At 34.5% G+C, this 14,024-nt stretch overlaps 1 protein-coding gene across 1 annotated transcript in view; it reads right to left on the bottom strand.

Moving 5' to 3' along the window:
- Positions 1 to 104: 104 nt before the first annotated feature.
- The window catches only part of LOC145693916 (SCO-spondin-like), a 131,963-nt gene continuing 118,043 nt past the window's right edge, over positions 105 to 14,024 (bottom strand). The window contains exon 7 of the mRNA XM_081770077.1: positions 105 to 219. The gene's annotated coding sequence lies outside the window, so the exon portion shown is untranslated. The remainder of the gene's footprint in view (positions 220 to 14,024) is intronic.

Here is a 14,024-nt window from a genome sequence, read left to right as displayed (position 1 = left end):
CTGTAATATCATATAGCTGAAATATAAACTTACTGAAAATTTAAAATTATTTAAAAATACACTAAAAATGAAAATTGCTTAAAAATTTTATTTGCTTACATAATTGCGCTTTTACAGCCATATTTAATATACTATACCTAATCAAATTATAAAATATATTTGTTATCATCATTATCTTTGATATATGAAAGCAGACAACTATCATCGTTCGAGAATAACCTGAAAATAGAAAGTATATATAGTTGTAGTTTAGAAACGCAATTAGTATATACTGCAATTCAAGGTATGCTTCGAACACTGATTTTAGGCCGACTATACCACCTACAGGGATGTAAACACCAACAACATTTCAAGGTATGTTTTGAAGAATTAAAAGAATAAATACAGAGAAATAAAGGAATAAATTATCACAGACATGTGAAAACATAACCTGATACTTAAATGATCAATAGTGTTAGAAAAATATATATGATATTATTAGCTGAAGAACGAAGGTCCTAATTGAATTTTAGCATACAATCAATTCCTGCTGACTCATGAGACTTTTGCATACTGATTTTTTTTTATTTTTTTGAATGTCTACCTTTGTTAATTCTTAACGTTAGTAATACATACATATACAAATTCCGATACCTCCATATCTATTGTGTACTAACAAGGGAACCTTCCGAAAATGATAGTTGCAGTGAAAGATGTGGCCTATGCCAATTGAAACAGCTGTAACAGAAATGTTCATTCCCAAAAAAAATAGCTGCCCATAGCAATAGGTTCAAGAAATATGAGTTCGGGAAACAGCAAGGTTGGAAAAGGGGGGAGAAGTGCAAATTCCGCAAAAAAAAAAAAAAAAGGCGGCACGGGCTGACAAGTGATGTATAGAAAGAGACTTGCTACAATAGGAAGCAAATGAAGGCCCCCAGTGAGGTTAACAGTGTTGCCAACTGCAATGAAAAGTACATGTTTTGCAAAGAACACTATATGAAGTGAGTGTAATATTCAGTGTCAATCTGTCATGTAGAACATAAGATATGACGTGTATAATCAGTGGTACAATCTAACAAAAGAGAATAGTAAAAACAGAAGTACGGAAAATACGGAAAAGACGAAGTTGGCTATAATGCGCCACATTTGGTCACGAGCTGTGCATATTAGAATGAACAAAACAAGAAAGCACCAACTATGCAGGAAACAGACGTACCTAGAGTCAAAAAGAAAAACGTGTTCCAAAGTTGGCAGCACTGGCCATGAAAATCCAGACAATTCTAATATAGTTAGGCCACTCGCTTCATAAAAAGAAAATTCCGGCAACAGACATTAGCCTTCGCATCATTTGTACATGCTCGTCCACACTGTACGTGCAATTGTTCGGTGAGACAATGATCCAAACAGAAGATGCATTTGCAGTGAGCACAGCGGAATACTGTCAATTCGTCACACATGGTACAATGATCGCGTGTAAATGTCTCGAAACAGTACTCTAGAGGTGTCGGAACCTTTGGTGGTCTTTATATAACATATCCACACATGTAGAAAGCAAACATAATGAAAGGCTTGGTCTGCTATGTGTTGCTGTCTGCAGTACTATCACCGCCTATATGATATATCCAGAGTATCCCACCTAACTCTGCGACTGAAATATTTTCAAAGCGAAAAAATGTGACACATCCAATTGTGCAGGAATGTACCCATGTCAGCGGGCGACAAACTTCTGTGGGACGCAAGTGCCCCCAAGTCCCCCATCATAGGGTCCCAGGGACCCCAACTTCAAAATTTCAAATAGCACCATCGGTCGAGTTATATTTCTTTAAATAAATCTTAATTTTATTTTAAATAAATAAATAAATAAATTTTATTTTAAATAAATAAAAATATCTGCTCGGTGACAAGAACAACGTGCATTTTTGACGGCCATTTTGAAAGCCGTGCTTCATATAGCAAACGTTTCTTATAGGCGGTGTTGTATCTATCCAAAGAAACATCATCCGCCTCCTGTTCCCATTTGAAATGTTGCAGTTGACCCCTCGAGCCTTATGATGGGGCCCTGGGAGACTTGCTTCTTACAATGTTCTCTTGGCCCTCGACATCAGTACATTTCTATGCAACTGGATTTGCAACATCTCTTTTCGCTTCGCAGCAATTTGAGATCACAATGTTCGATGCCATGTTGAGACACAATATATATATGTGGCGGCCATTTTGAAAACATGCTTCATATAGCAAATGTTTCCTATAGATGTTGTGGCACATTACATGATCTATCGAGAGAGGTACCACTCGGTCCCTGCTGCCATTTGAAAATTTGAATTTGGCTCCTGGGGCCCTATGATGGGGATCCTGGGGACACTTGCTTCTCACAGACTTTTATCACCCCCTGATATTGGTACCTTTCTGCACAACTGGATCCGTCACATTTTTGTTCGTTTTGCAAATCTTTCAGGACACCCTGCATATTCCCACATACGACAGAACCATGATATAATGTTCACTACTTCTATTATCGGTTGTTGGCTCAACCCAACCATTTCATGTTCCCCGACTTAACACTGCCTCAATGACTCTAGCATTGATGCATTCCGAGTGATGCCTGTTGCCGGAATTTTCTTTTTGTGAAGAGAGTGGCCTAACTATATTAGACTTGTCTGGATGTTCTTGGCCAGTGCTGCCAACTTTGGAACTCGTTTTTCTTTTTGACTGTAGGTACGTCGGTTTCCTGCATATTCAGTGCTCTTGTTTTGTTCATTCTAATATGCACAGCCCGTGATCAAACGTGGTGCATTATGGCCAACTCCGTTTTTTCCGTATTCTTCGTACTTCTGTTTTTCTATTTTCTTTTGTTAGATTTACCACTGATTATACAAGCCATATCTTATATTCTACATGACAGATTGACACTGAATATTGCACTCAATTCATATAGTGCTTTTGGCAAAACATGTACTTTTCATTGCAGTTGGCAACACTGTTAACCCCACTGGTAGCCTTCATTTGTCCCCAATTGTGGCAAGTCTCTTTCTATACATCACTTGTCAGCATTGTATTTTTCCGTGCATCCTCTTTTCTTTTTTTCTTTTCTTTCTTTTTTCTTTCTTTTTTCTTTCTTTCTTTTTTTTGCGGAATTTGCACTTTTCCTCATTGCTGTTTCCCGAACTTCCATTCCTTATTTTTCTTTAGCCTATTTCTAAGGGCAGCTAATTTTTCGGGAATACTCATCTCTGTTACATCTCTTTCAATTAGCATAGGCCACATCTTTCACTGCAACTATCATTTTCGGAATGTTCCCTTGTAAGTCTGATTAGTGTAATAAACTGCTAATAAAATATTGAGATGTGATTCGAAACTGTGTGGCACAATTTCAGTTCAACTATGGGGTTCACGAATTATATAAGAAAAGTATCGCCAATACACGACAAAGGATTTTTAAAAAAAATATTAATTCCCATATAATTTATATAAGATTTCCTTCTCATCTTGTTCACCCACGCCTGATTTGTAAAGAAGAAAAGGAATATTACACGCTGTTCGTCACTGAAAGTTGAAAGATAAGCGGAGCTCGAAACTTAAATAATAGATACAATGATAATAGAACACGATTAAATTTAGCACTGTTCCTAAAGCGCGAGAACGGGCCGACACGGTGGGCATTATGGTATGAACACACAATGGATGATCAGAGCGGCTTAAATTGTACCAGCCTTAGAGAAAATGCACCATCGAGTGCCTACTTGTGTATGGTATTCATGCATCCTTCGCACTATGCCTCTGCTCAACAGCTGTAGTTAATATAGGATGAAAGTGTGAGAGGAATTTTACAACTACCGACAAGGCCTTTTGAATATTTGATAAGTCGCAGTAATAAACTCGGCAAGTACGCAGAGGGTCATTGTACATGTAGCACATATGAATACGTAAATCACGAAGACACACGTTGGTCCTATAGTATCAGCTAGGAACTGAACTGAAATGAACACTATCAGGAGTAAATCATCGTTATTATACTCAACGTCAGTCAATGGGTAGATGTAACGAATGCTCACATTATCTCACATTCTACAACAATTACCGCTGATCGTAGTGACAGAGCAGCACCAGAAACAGATACGGGCAATGTGATTCTACCAATTATTGCATGAGAAAATGAACATCATGCGATTACGTTCTCCATAAGATACGTTCGCTAGGTCATTACGGCATCTCGTCCATATACTTTGTAATCAGTGGAAGTCGCAGTAATTTTCGATGTGCATCTATGTCCAGGTCTTTTAACGGATCTATTCAAAGCTATACTGGTTTCTGATCAATAACACAATGTGATTAGTCCAGGATGTGATCGGAGATTGACCTATCGGATAGTAGTCATCATTGCACGGTCGGTGGATTTGACAATTATGGCTGATTTTGCCAATGTGGACAACAATATTAATCCCAGTTGCGACACGCAGCTAATTTTAGACATCAAATACCAAAACCTGCTGCAAGGATTCCTGTATTCGACGACGACAACTCTTCGGAAAATATAAATACGCTCGTGACACACCAACCCCGGCGTAACAATGGTTGATATGTTCATGTAGCCTTCTCCTGTTGTCAATATATGGCATACCCGGAGGCGCGTTGATGCACAATTCAACTGTTTACTCTTCCACAATATTTATATTCTTTAAATATCGATTTCGTAAAATGTGTGTTGAGAGTTTTTCATATTCAACTTCAAATAGTGTGCTTTGCTTTACTCGTACTAGCAGAAGTCCATGTAATTGACATGAGAAGAATAAATTGTGAAACACGAAATTGTAATATCAAAGAAATTGCCTTTCCATTTCCCATTTTGTAGAAGATTTTGCTAGAACTACGGTCATATGGAAATTTGCTTATTAGACAAAGGAGCATATCACCTGCTTAGGAGGCGTACTTTCGACATCTTGAAAGACTTACTCGCTCACCTATTCAGAATTTATGAACTAAACTTTACTACGCTAACGTCAACCTGTAAATTATTCCATAATGTTATTACGAATAATGACAAGATAATTTTAGGAGTGCCACATGTGTTTCTAGTTCCGTATGAACTACCACCTACAGGCGGATTTTCTGTCATAAATCTGGTTATATATTTGTTTGGAACTCTATATATGTTGAGAGATATTAGAAATAGTGTTTAGAAGTGTCTTCGAAGGAAATACGTTTTATAAGCTAACGAACAATTGTCGGCCAGTATAGATCATTTCAATTGTTTTATATTTATGTTTTGATTAATCTTTGTAGTAAATATAAATTGTTTTGAAAAAGGAAAAATAGATCATGATTGAATCTAGTACTCTCTACACAAACGGAAATTGCATTGAATGACAACTTTGTTCATCTAATATAAGTCTCTCTTTGTAGATTTATTTTTCGTATTTTCTACTATGTTTCTACAAAATATAATTCAATTGTATAATAAAAAAATATCTAATAAGTTTTATTTTCATTTTATTCCAGTATCTTTGATTTAAAAGTAATTAATGATAATAACTTACTGAAAAGTGTTTGCTTCAGTTCACATTGCCCGCATGTTTATTCGGCTTGTATTACTTGCATTCCTTTTTCCAGATGTCCCATCGTTTACAGATGTAACAACACCTCTGATTTTTTGCCCAGTGAGCAAAGAACGTATTGATATTAAAGTTTGCCTGAACATTTTTAGAATTCAAATAATCCTCAAATTCAACACTTCCTGAATAAATAACCAAATAAATGTAATTGAAATTATATTTCACGTGTTTACGTTTTTGCAATTGAAAGTTCAAAGCATAATTCAGTTCTCCAAATTAAAATTTCCTTCAATTCAGCGTTAGCTGAATAAAGCAGGGAAATTATACAATCTTGTAATATCTAAAATATTGTTTTAATTGAAATGCCGTGCATAATTAAACATTTAAAACTAAACCTAATCTTTTCTAATGACAGTTTATTAAGAAAGGAATACAATTTAAATATCATCCCAATGAACATATTTCTTTCTTCTGAATTGGATATTTTCATACATTCAATGATGTTGTTTTTAATTTTATTCATTTTTTATACTGAATTGCGTATTTTGAATTTAAGTCAATCTATAAGTTCTAGATAATTGTGAATTAAAAAAAGAAATTCACCTTTTTCTACTACAAGCTTTAGGCTTGAACATATTTAAACGTAAGTGCCATTGTTAATAGTAAGAAATTACTCTCAGCTTTAAACGGGAATCTAAATGGGTCTTCACATTAAATACTTCCCCTAGTAAAGAATGGAGACTTTATATAACATATATATGACATATGTTTATTTGCATCACGGAGCATTGGTTAAGCTGCACTGATATTAAATCTGTAAAATTAAAAGATTTTGATTTGGTAAATCATTATTCAAGAGTTAACTTGATTCATGGAGGAGTTTGTATATTCGTTCATAATAAGTTAAATGCTGATGAAGTTGATGTATCGATGTTCAATCTGGAACTTCCTTTTGAAGTAGTTGCAATAAGTCTTGCTCATAAAGTGTGTATATGTAGTATTTATAGATATAATTCGGGTAACTTACGGGTATTTTTTAGAAATCTTGAACTTCTTCTTGACCATCTGTGCAAAAGATACAGTATTATCATTTTGTGTGGTGACATAAATATAAATTGGATGGTTAACACTAAAGTTAAAACTGATTTACAAAACCTATTAACTTCATTTAATCTCAAAGCTATTGTTAATACGCCTACCAGATTTGGAAAATCAGCACTTGATCAAGTAATAGTAAGCAGAGAGTGTCATAGCCACAAACTTGAAATATTCAACCCAGGTTATTCAGATCATGATGCGCAATTAGTTAGCTTATCGCTTCCATCAACTAACTTACCAGTGTTGCAAAATATTACCAGAATTGAAAAAAGATTATTTTCACCGAGTAACATTAGTTACGTTTATTATTTTTTGGCTCTTGAGACATGGGATGGAATCTATTCACCTTCCACTATGGACGAAAAATTTAACTCCTTCTTATATGTATACTTGCACTGTTTTAATGTAGCTTTTCCTCTCATGCCAATTAGTAAATGTAATAAAATTAAGAAGAGTTGGATGACAATTGGTATTCGTAATTCCAAACGAAATTTAATTAAGTATGCTAAACTGCTTAATGATACAAATATTTCTGATGTATTCAGAAACTACGTTAAAAAATATTAGATAACATATAAGAAAGTTATTAAGACAGCAAAGCGAATGCATAATTCGAAAATGATTAATAACTCCAGAAATAAAATTAAAACTATTTGGAATATTATTCACCAGTCGGTAGGACTACATACAAAGAAGGGTAATATTGCTAATTTAATCACGTCATTTTTGACAATAAAAGAATTACAAACTCTGCTGAAATTGCAAATAAATTTAATAATTATTTTATAACTTTTCCTCAGGTAGCTCTTGGTGCTCTATTCCACCAAGCTGGTACAAGTGGTTCTTCAAATATGCCTTCTTATCCAAAATGTATTTTTGTTACCCCGGTAACTATTGATGAAATATTAGCAATTATAGGAAAGATGAGAAATAGCAGTTCTGCAGGTCTTGATGAAGTACCGTCCACTATTATAAAACAATCTGCTTCGATAATTGCTCCTCACCTGACACATGTAATAAATTTTTCCCTTCAATCAGGCATTTTCCCACAACGGTTAAAAGTGGCTAAAGTGATTCCCTTGTTCAAAGAAGGCAGTCGTTACGATATTAAGAATTATCGCCCTATCTCAGTTTTATCTGTATTTTCAAAAATTTTTGAGACGGTAATGTCAAATAGGATAAGGAATTACTTACGTTCCAATAATCTAATATCATTATCTCAACATGGGTTTTTAACTGGCAAATCTACTGATTCTGCGATTTTCGATTTTCTTAGTACTGTTATGCATGCAATAAATAATAAAAAATGGGCAATTGGACTCTTTGTTCATCTTACTAAAGCATTTGACACTGTAAATCATGATCTCTTACTCAAAAAATTAAGCTTTTAAAGTATAAGAGGAACTGCCAATAAATGGCTCGAGTCTTACTTGAAGGATAGGTATCAGATAGTTCAAATTACGAACGAAAATAATGGCGAAATGTGTAAGTTTAGTAGTTATAAAGGTACAATACTAACTGGTGTACCTCAAGGATCAGTGCTTGGTCCATTGCTCTTTCTTATTTACATCAATGACATATGAAATGTTGCCTAATAAATGTGTATTATTTGCTGATGACACCAATGTTATTATTACAGGTAACTCACGACATGATATTGAATATAATCTAAACACTGCGTTTTCACGATTAAGTAACTGGTTAAGTAACAATAAGTTAGTTCTAAACAATGATAAAACTTCCTTGCTAAATTTTTATTACCCTCTTCAAAATAAATTTATTCCTTACGTAATGGTAAATAACAAAAAAGCCGACTTTTCTATTTCAACTAAATTGGACTTGGTGTCACCATAAGTTCGAAACTAACTTGGAATGAGCATATTTCTCAACTCAACAAAAAATTAAGTAGTATTTGTTTCGGCTTCCGCAGACTAAGAGGTAATGTCACAACAGAGGCCTTAGTTTCGGTGTACTATGCAAAATTCCATTCTTAATAACTTACGGTATTATTTTATGGGGTTATTCTACTAAATGTATTAGCACGTTTCGCCTACAAAAGAAAACACTAAGGGTTGTGTTTGGATTGTCACCAAAATCTTCTTTCAAGCCCATCTTTCGAGGACAAAAAGTATTACCATTACCTTGTGCGTATCTATATAAAGTTATCTTGTTTTCCGTAAGTAACAAACACTTATTTATTGAAAACAGTAACGTCCATAAATACAATACTCGATTCGTTAATAATTTGCATGTTATCCCCCAAAATTTCTCGTTTTTTTTCAAAAAAGTGTATATATTAATTGTACAAAAATTTTCAATAAGTTACCTGACTTTCTAAAACAAAACAAATAATATTCTATGTTTAAATCGGATCTTCACGAGTTCTTAGTAGATAAATGTTACTACTCGGTAAATGAGTTTTTTGAAGATAATGTATAAATGTTTTTTTCCTTTGTTAATTATATTATGATTGTATAAGCCTATAAAAGTCATAGTTATGTATGTATTATTTTATCTAAGTTTTTTTCTATACCATATATGTAAATATTTTGTAATTTTGACAACTGTATGCGTGCTCGAGAATACTCTCATTTGTATGCAAAACAGGCAAATAAATAAATAAATAAATAAATAAATATAGAAACTTCTAAAACTCTGACTAAATGTGAATTACCTAGTTTGTAAATAGTACTCCAGTTAGAAAATTTTACATTAGAGCGAATTTTTGTTCTTAGTACTTGTTAAATAAAAACAAAAGAAACAGGTCTCTCCTAGTGAAATCTTGAAATCGGTCCTTGTACCGTATTGGGTCATTATTGACGCAAAATATTACACTTGATCTAGAACTATCTAAAAGCATTGACCGCTACCAAATTATCGTATCTTACATGATAAAAAATGAATATTGCTTTATTATTAACTTTGGTGTCGATATCGAAATATTTTGAAAGTTCCACAGATTCCAGAGATTATATAGGTGTAAATGTTAATTTTTTTCGAATACATCGATGCACATTTTATGTTCTCCTGCGCGTTGAAAATTTCAAAAAATCGTGGAAAAAAGTTTTTGGTTGACACGTAGCCATTTTTTTTAGCCGTTTCGTAATACCCTTAAATAGAACAATTTTGGGGGGAATTCAGAAAGTGATTGCAACATCGTCAAAAGAAAAAAATAACTGAAAGCAAACACGTTTCTCGCACAATATTTGCGCCATTTTACATCCTTCATGTTAAAGATAAAATATTTCTTCACCAAGGCTCACTATTTTCTTTCTCATGTGTCCCTTTCGCTTCTGTTGTTCTTCTGCTGCTTCGATTGTGTCCATTGCTGAACAGAAGCGCCAAATGTATTTCCGTAATAGTGCTTCCATTTCATCCGGTTCTTGCAAAAGAAAGTTTCACACGCCTTGCTTCACTAGCTGTTTGTTGCCCGTATCGGGAAACGACGACTCGCTACCGACAGATAATGTAACTAGTTCCCCTCAACTGTTGTTTCGAATGCGTACCACTGTAACCACTTCATTTCGTGTCGCTGTTCGGGCTTCCATGTATTTGTAACCGTCCTGAGTTCGTGGTCTCTGTTTGGGCGGACATTTATTTGTAATCGCCCTGTATTCTGTTCGCTGTCCGTGGCTCGTGGTACTACCAATAAGTATACTCCTGATACTTTAACTTACCTGGCAGGACGATGAAGGACCTCTCCAAGAAAGGTTACAAACTGTTTCCAAAAAGCTCGTCGGTCTCAATAATGAGATGAGCATTAGGCGCCGAGAGGTTCGGGTGTCTCGTCTCGAAACCCTCACGGACGATCAGACGCTCATCCAGACCGTAACGCACACAAACATCACTCATACAAACAACGAAAACACACTGGATTAAAAAACACTATACTTATTTATTAGAGCACTAGTATATAAAAAAATAATAAAAAAATAACGAAGAGAAATGAACACAACACTGAACACTGAGGATGTATAACAATTTTAGTAGCTGAAGTCACGCTTTGCCCTTTTCGGGCAATATAGCCCTTTATATATATATATGATTACGATTCAGATATCACTACAAATTCTTCTCTCACACCCTTGACACACTTGGGGGATTAGCACTGGGGAGAAGTTGTCTGGATCGTACCACGATGAATCCAGTTGTTACGCTGAACAGTCCTGCAGCGTAAAGGTGAATGTTCAGCAAATAAACGAAAAGAAGATCTCCACAGTGGAATACTGATATTGGAGGGCGCGTATATAACTTTTTAAACGCACAAGGTCTGCGGACCTGGGATTTCACTAGTTGGGGGCTAGCCGTAAGAAATCGTCCTTCACCGGCTAAATAGCTTGTGCCCCTTCACAAAATTTAACCCACGCAACGTGCGTGGTGGCTGCGTACAACACCGGAGTCGAACTCTTCGAGCATTCAAGCTCAAACTACGGGTTGCAATGGTCAACGGAAAAGTGTTGGCAGTTCATTTCAAAATTCACTCAGTGAACTCATCTGTATGCACATACAAACAGAATATGGAAAACAATTTACAAGGAAAATGTTAATTTTAGTCAACTGCCTATAATGCACTAGACACGGCGATAACTTTGGCGTGAGAAAGTACAGATAACGGACTGTAGAACAACGCAGTTGGTGCCACTTTGGTTGCTGGAGCATCTGGTCAGCTCGTATTTCTCTAATCTATTATAATGTTTCCATAAGCGATTAAAGAAAGCACTTAATTCAGTTCCCAATAACTATAGAATATATAGTGTGTATATAATAAGTCAGGGAGAAACACTGAAATGGTTAGTCACTAACTGAAATGTTCTCAGCAAAAGCAATGTTTAAATATATATATGAGAAAACTATGAAAGACTCCTTTGTCCAATTGTGTGGGAAAGAAGCAATTCCCACCAAATAGAGAACTTACGTGCGTTGTAGAGTATAAAGTATAAATCGAAAATAATAATCACTGTCTTTACGAAATATACAGAGTGTCCACAAAAATCCTTCTATAACCTGGTAGCGGTTATATATGGTGTCTGAAAGTGGAACGACCTGTCAAGTGCACACGTATACAGGTTGAGAACCCTTGGCCGTATGACGAAGTATGAATAAAATTAGGTTTTTCACCTGAAATTTAAAATTAGTTAGTTGGCAACACTGTCATATGGTGTGAGACTTACGTGCATAGACGATGAATGGTTTTTCACCTGAAAAAGGGCTATTTAAAATAGTTAAAGAACTTGTCCACTCACTACAAAGTGATGAGGTTCCTGCATGAGCAATGTCCAATCCAAGTGTTCCATGAAGTAACAAGATCCTCTTGAACAATTGGTGCAGTTTGGTTTCCTTATCTTCCATTTCTTCACATGTTGAAACCATGCTGTCTTCCTGTGTGAGTATCCTCTATGGTTCTCCAACGATGAGTTGATGACGGAAAAAGGGGAGATTTTTTTTAACACTGGTGTGAGAAGCGAGGTATGGTTGAAACACCTGTATAATAACTTCACTAAAAATGCGCAAAAAGCGTTTGTAGGGCTATTAAAATTCTTATTAAAAAAAAAAAAACAGTAATACTTTTTTTTAACACAAATACTTTTCGTACAATGTTTAAGTGTTCCGTTTCGATCACTATATTTCGTGTAATATGGAGTGAATATATTATAGGGCTATTTAATTCTTACTTTTTTTTAACACATAAATACTTTTCGTAAAATGTTTTAAGTGTTCCGTTTCGATCACTACATTTTTTATAATATGAAGTAAATATGCACACTCAATAACTATTCATGAAAACATCGACTTAAAGAATTATCAAATATCTCAATAAAAATTAGTAAATATACTGATATCTGTATTTAAAATATCAAAATGTGAATGAATAAGCAAACAGAAAAACATGTTAAAGGTACTAAAATATTAAAATTATTGTTAAAGTTTCGATATCACTATAATATATTTGAAAAATACGAAAATCATTGAAAAAATTAAAATGAATGAAAATGTAAACATATGATAAACTGACAATATGTAAACAAAATAAGATTTTCACCTGTATGTCCTTTTTTTTTAACTGTGCCTCGTGTTGTTTGGCAGAAAAAAACGAAAAATCGTTTTTCAAAAAAAAAATAAACTTAAGTGTCAAAAATGACGTTCATAGTGATTCCAAGAAATAAGCATGATTCTGCATATCAAAGAAAAGATTGTGATTTCGTTGACATGTATGAAGGAAATTCGGCACGCCATAAGATCAAATGCCATCTGCTCGTCGTGAAAATCGAGACTTTAATTCAATAATGCTCAATACAACAAATGGTTTCGTTCTGAAACAAAGTTATTATTAGCTTAGGCCTAGAATAATGGTCGTTGTTCACTTCCAAAAACTTAAACATTGTAGGGTTACCAGAATAGGTGGGTATTATCTGCAAAGAATTTATTAATATAGCGTTGAAAACTATTCAATATTGATCCAAGTTTTTCGAAGGTCTGAATCAAGGAAGTTGACTCACTAGTCCAAACATTCCTGAAAATAAATGGTCATTACGTCATGAATTGACCAAAACCATAGGTGTGAAAAATGTGTAATACTACACGTACTCACACACGAAATATGCCATCGACACATGCGAGGCAAAACTAGAAACGTGAAAAGGCCTGGAACTATAGGCACTTACAAAATGTTTCTATACAGAACTGAAATATCAACACTAATATTCAGTAAAATACACGTATGTTCCCTGGAACATAACGTACATCATCCACCTGGAAAAAGATGTGTAAACACACAAGATACAAATGCTCTCGTAGCACCGTAAAATGTCTCTGCAAGACAAAACACATGAGACCTATTAAAAGAAAAACATGAGATACAAACACAAAGATATAGTCAACGACATTACAAATTTCTGGTCAGTCTGAAATATCCAGATTAAATTCCCTACGAAACAGGTGTAACAAGCTACCTTAAGCATCTTTGCTACAGATATTCAAAATGGTCTTATTAACGCATTAAAATTCAAAGTCATCGAGCATACGAAATAACTGACAAAGTAATTTTCAAAAATCGTTATGGCTTCATGCTGTTGGAAAGAAAATAAGTTTATTATTTGGGATCTATATCAATATCTCAAAGACGGCTGAAACCTCATAAATAATGGGCCATGTCGATTTTTGAAGAAAATCATCCGTCAATGGTAGTATGGCTGAAACCTAAAGATTTGTATTTCAAAATCTTTGGCCATGTTGATTTCTGAAGGAAATCCTCCATACTGTTTGTTATGGCTGAAACCTAACGGTTCGTTATCCAAAACCTTTGGCCATGTTGATTTTTTTAAAAAAAATCCTCCATAACCATAACAATTTACTAATAAATTCCAAATAGTTTTGGGACGTACTGTGACTACAATATAA

The sequence above is a fragment of the Thermobia domestica genome, chromosome 9, assembly GCF_964235325.1.
Source record: "Thermobia domestica chromosome 9, izTheDome1.hap1.1, whole genome shotgun sequence".
Lineage (NCBI taxonomy): Eukaryota > Metazoa > Arthropoda > Insecta > Zygentoma > Lepismatidae > Thermobia > Thermobia domestica.
The sequence above is the reverse complement of the archived record's forward strand: the minus strand, read 5'-3'. Positions and strand labels throughout refer to the sequence as shown.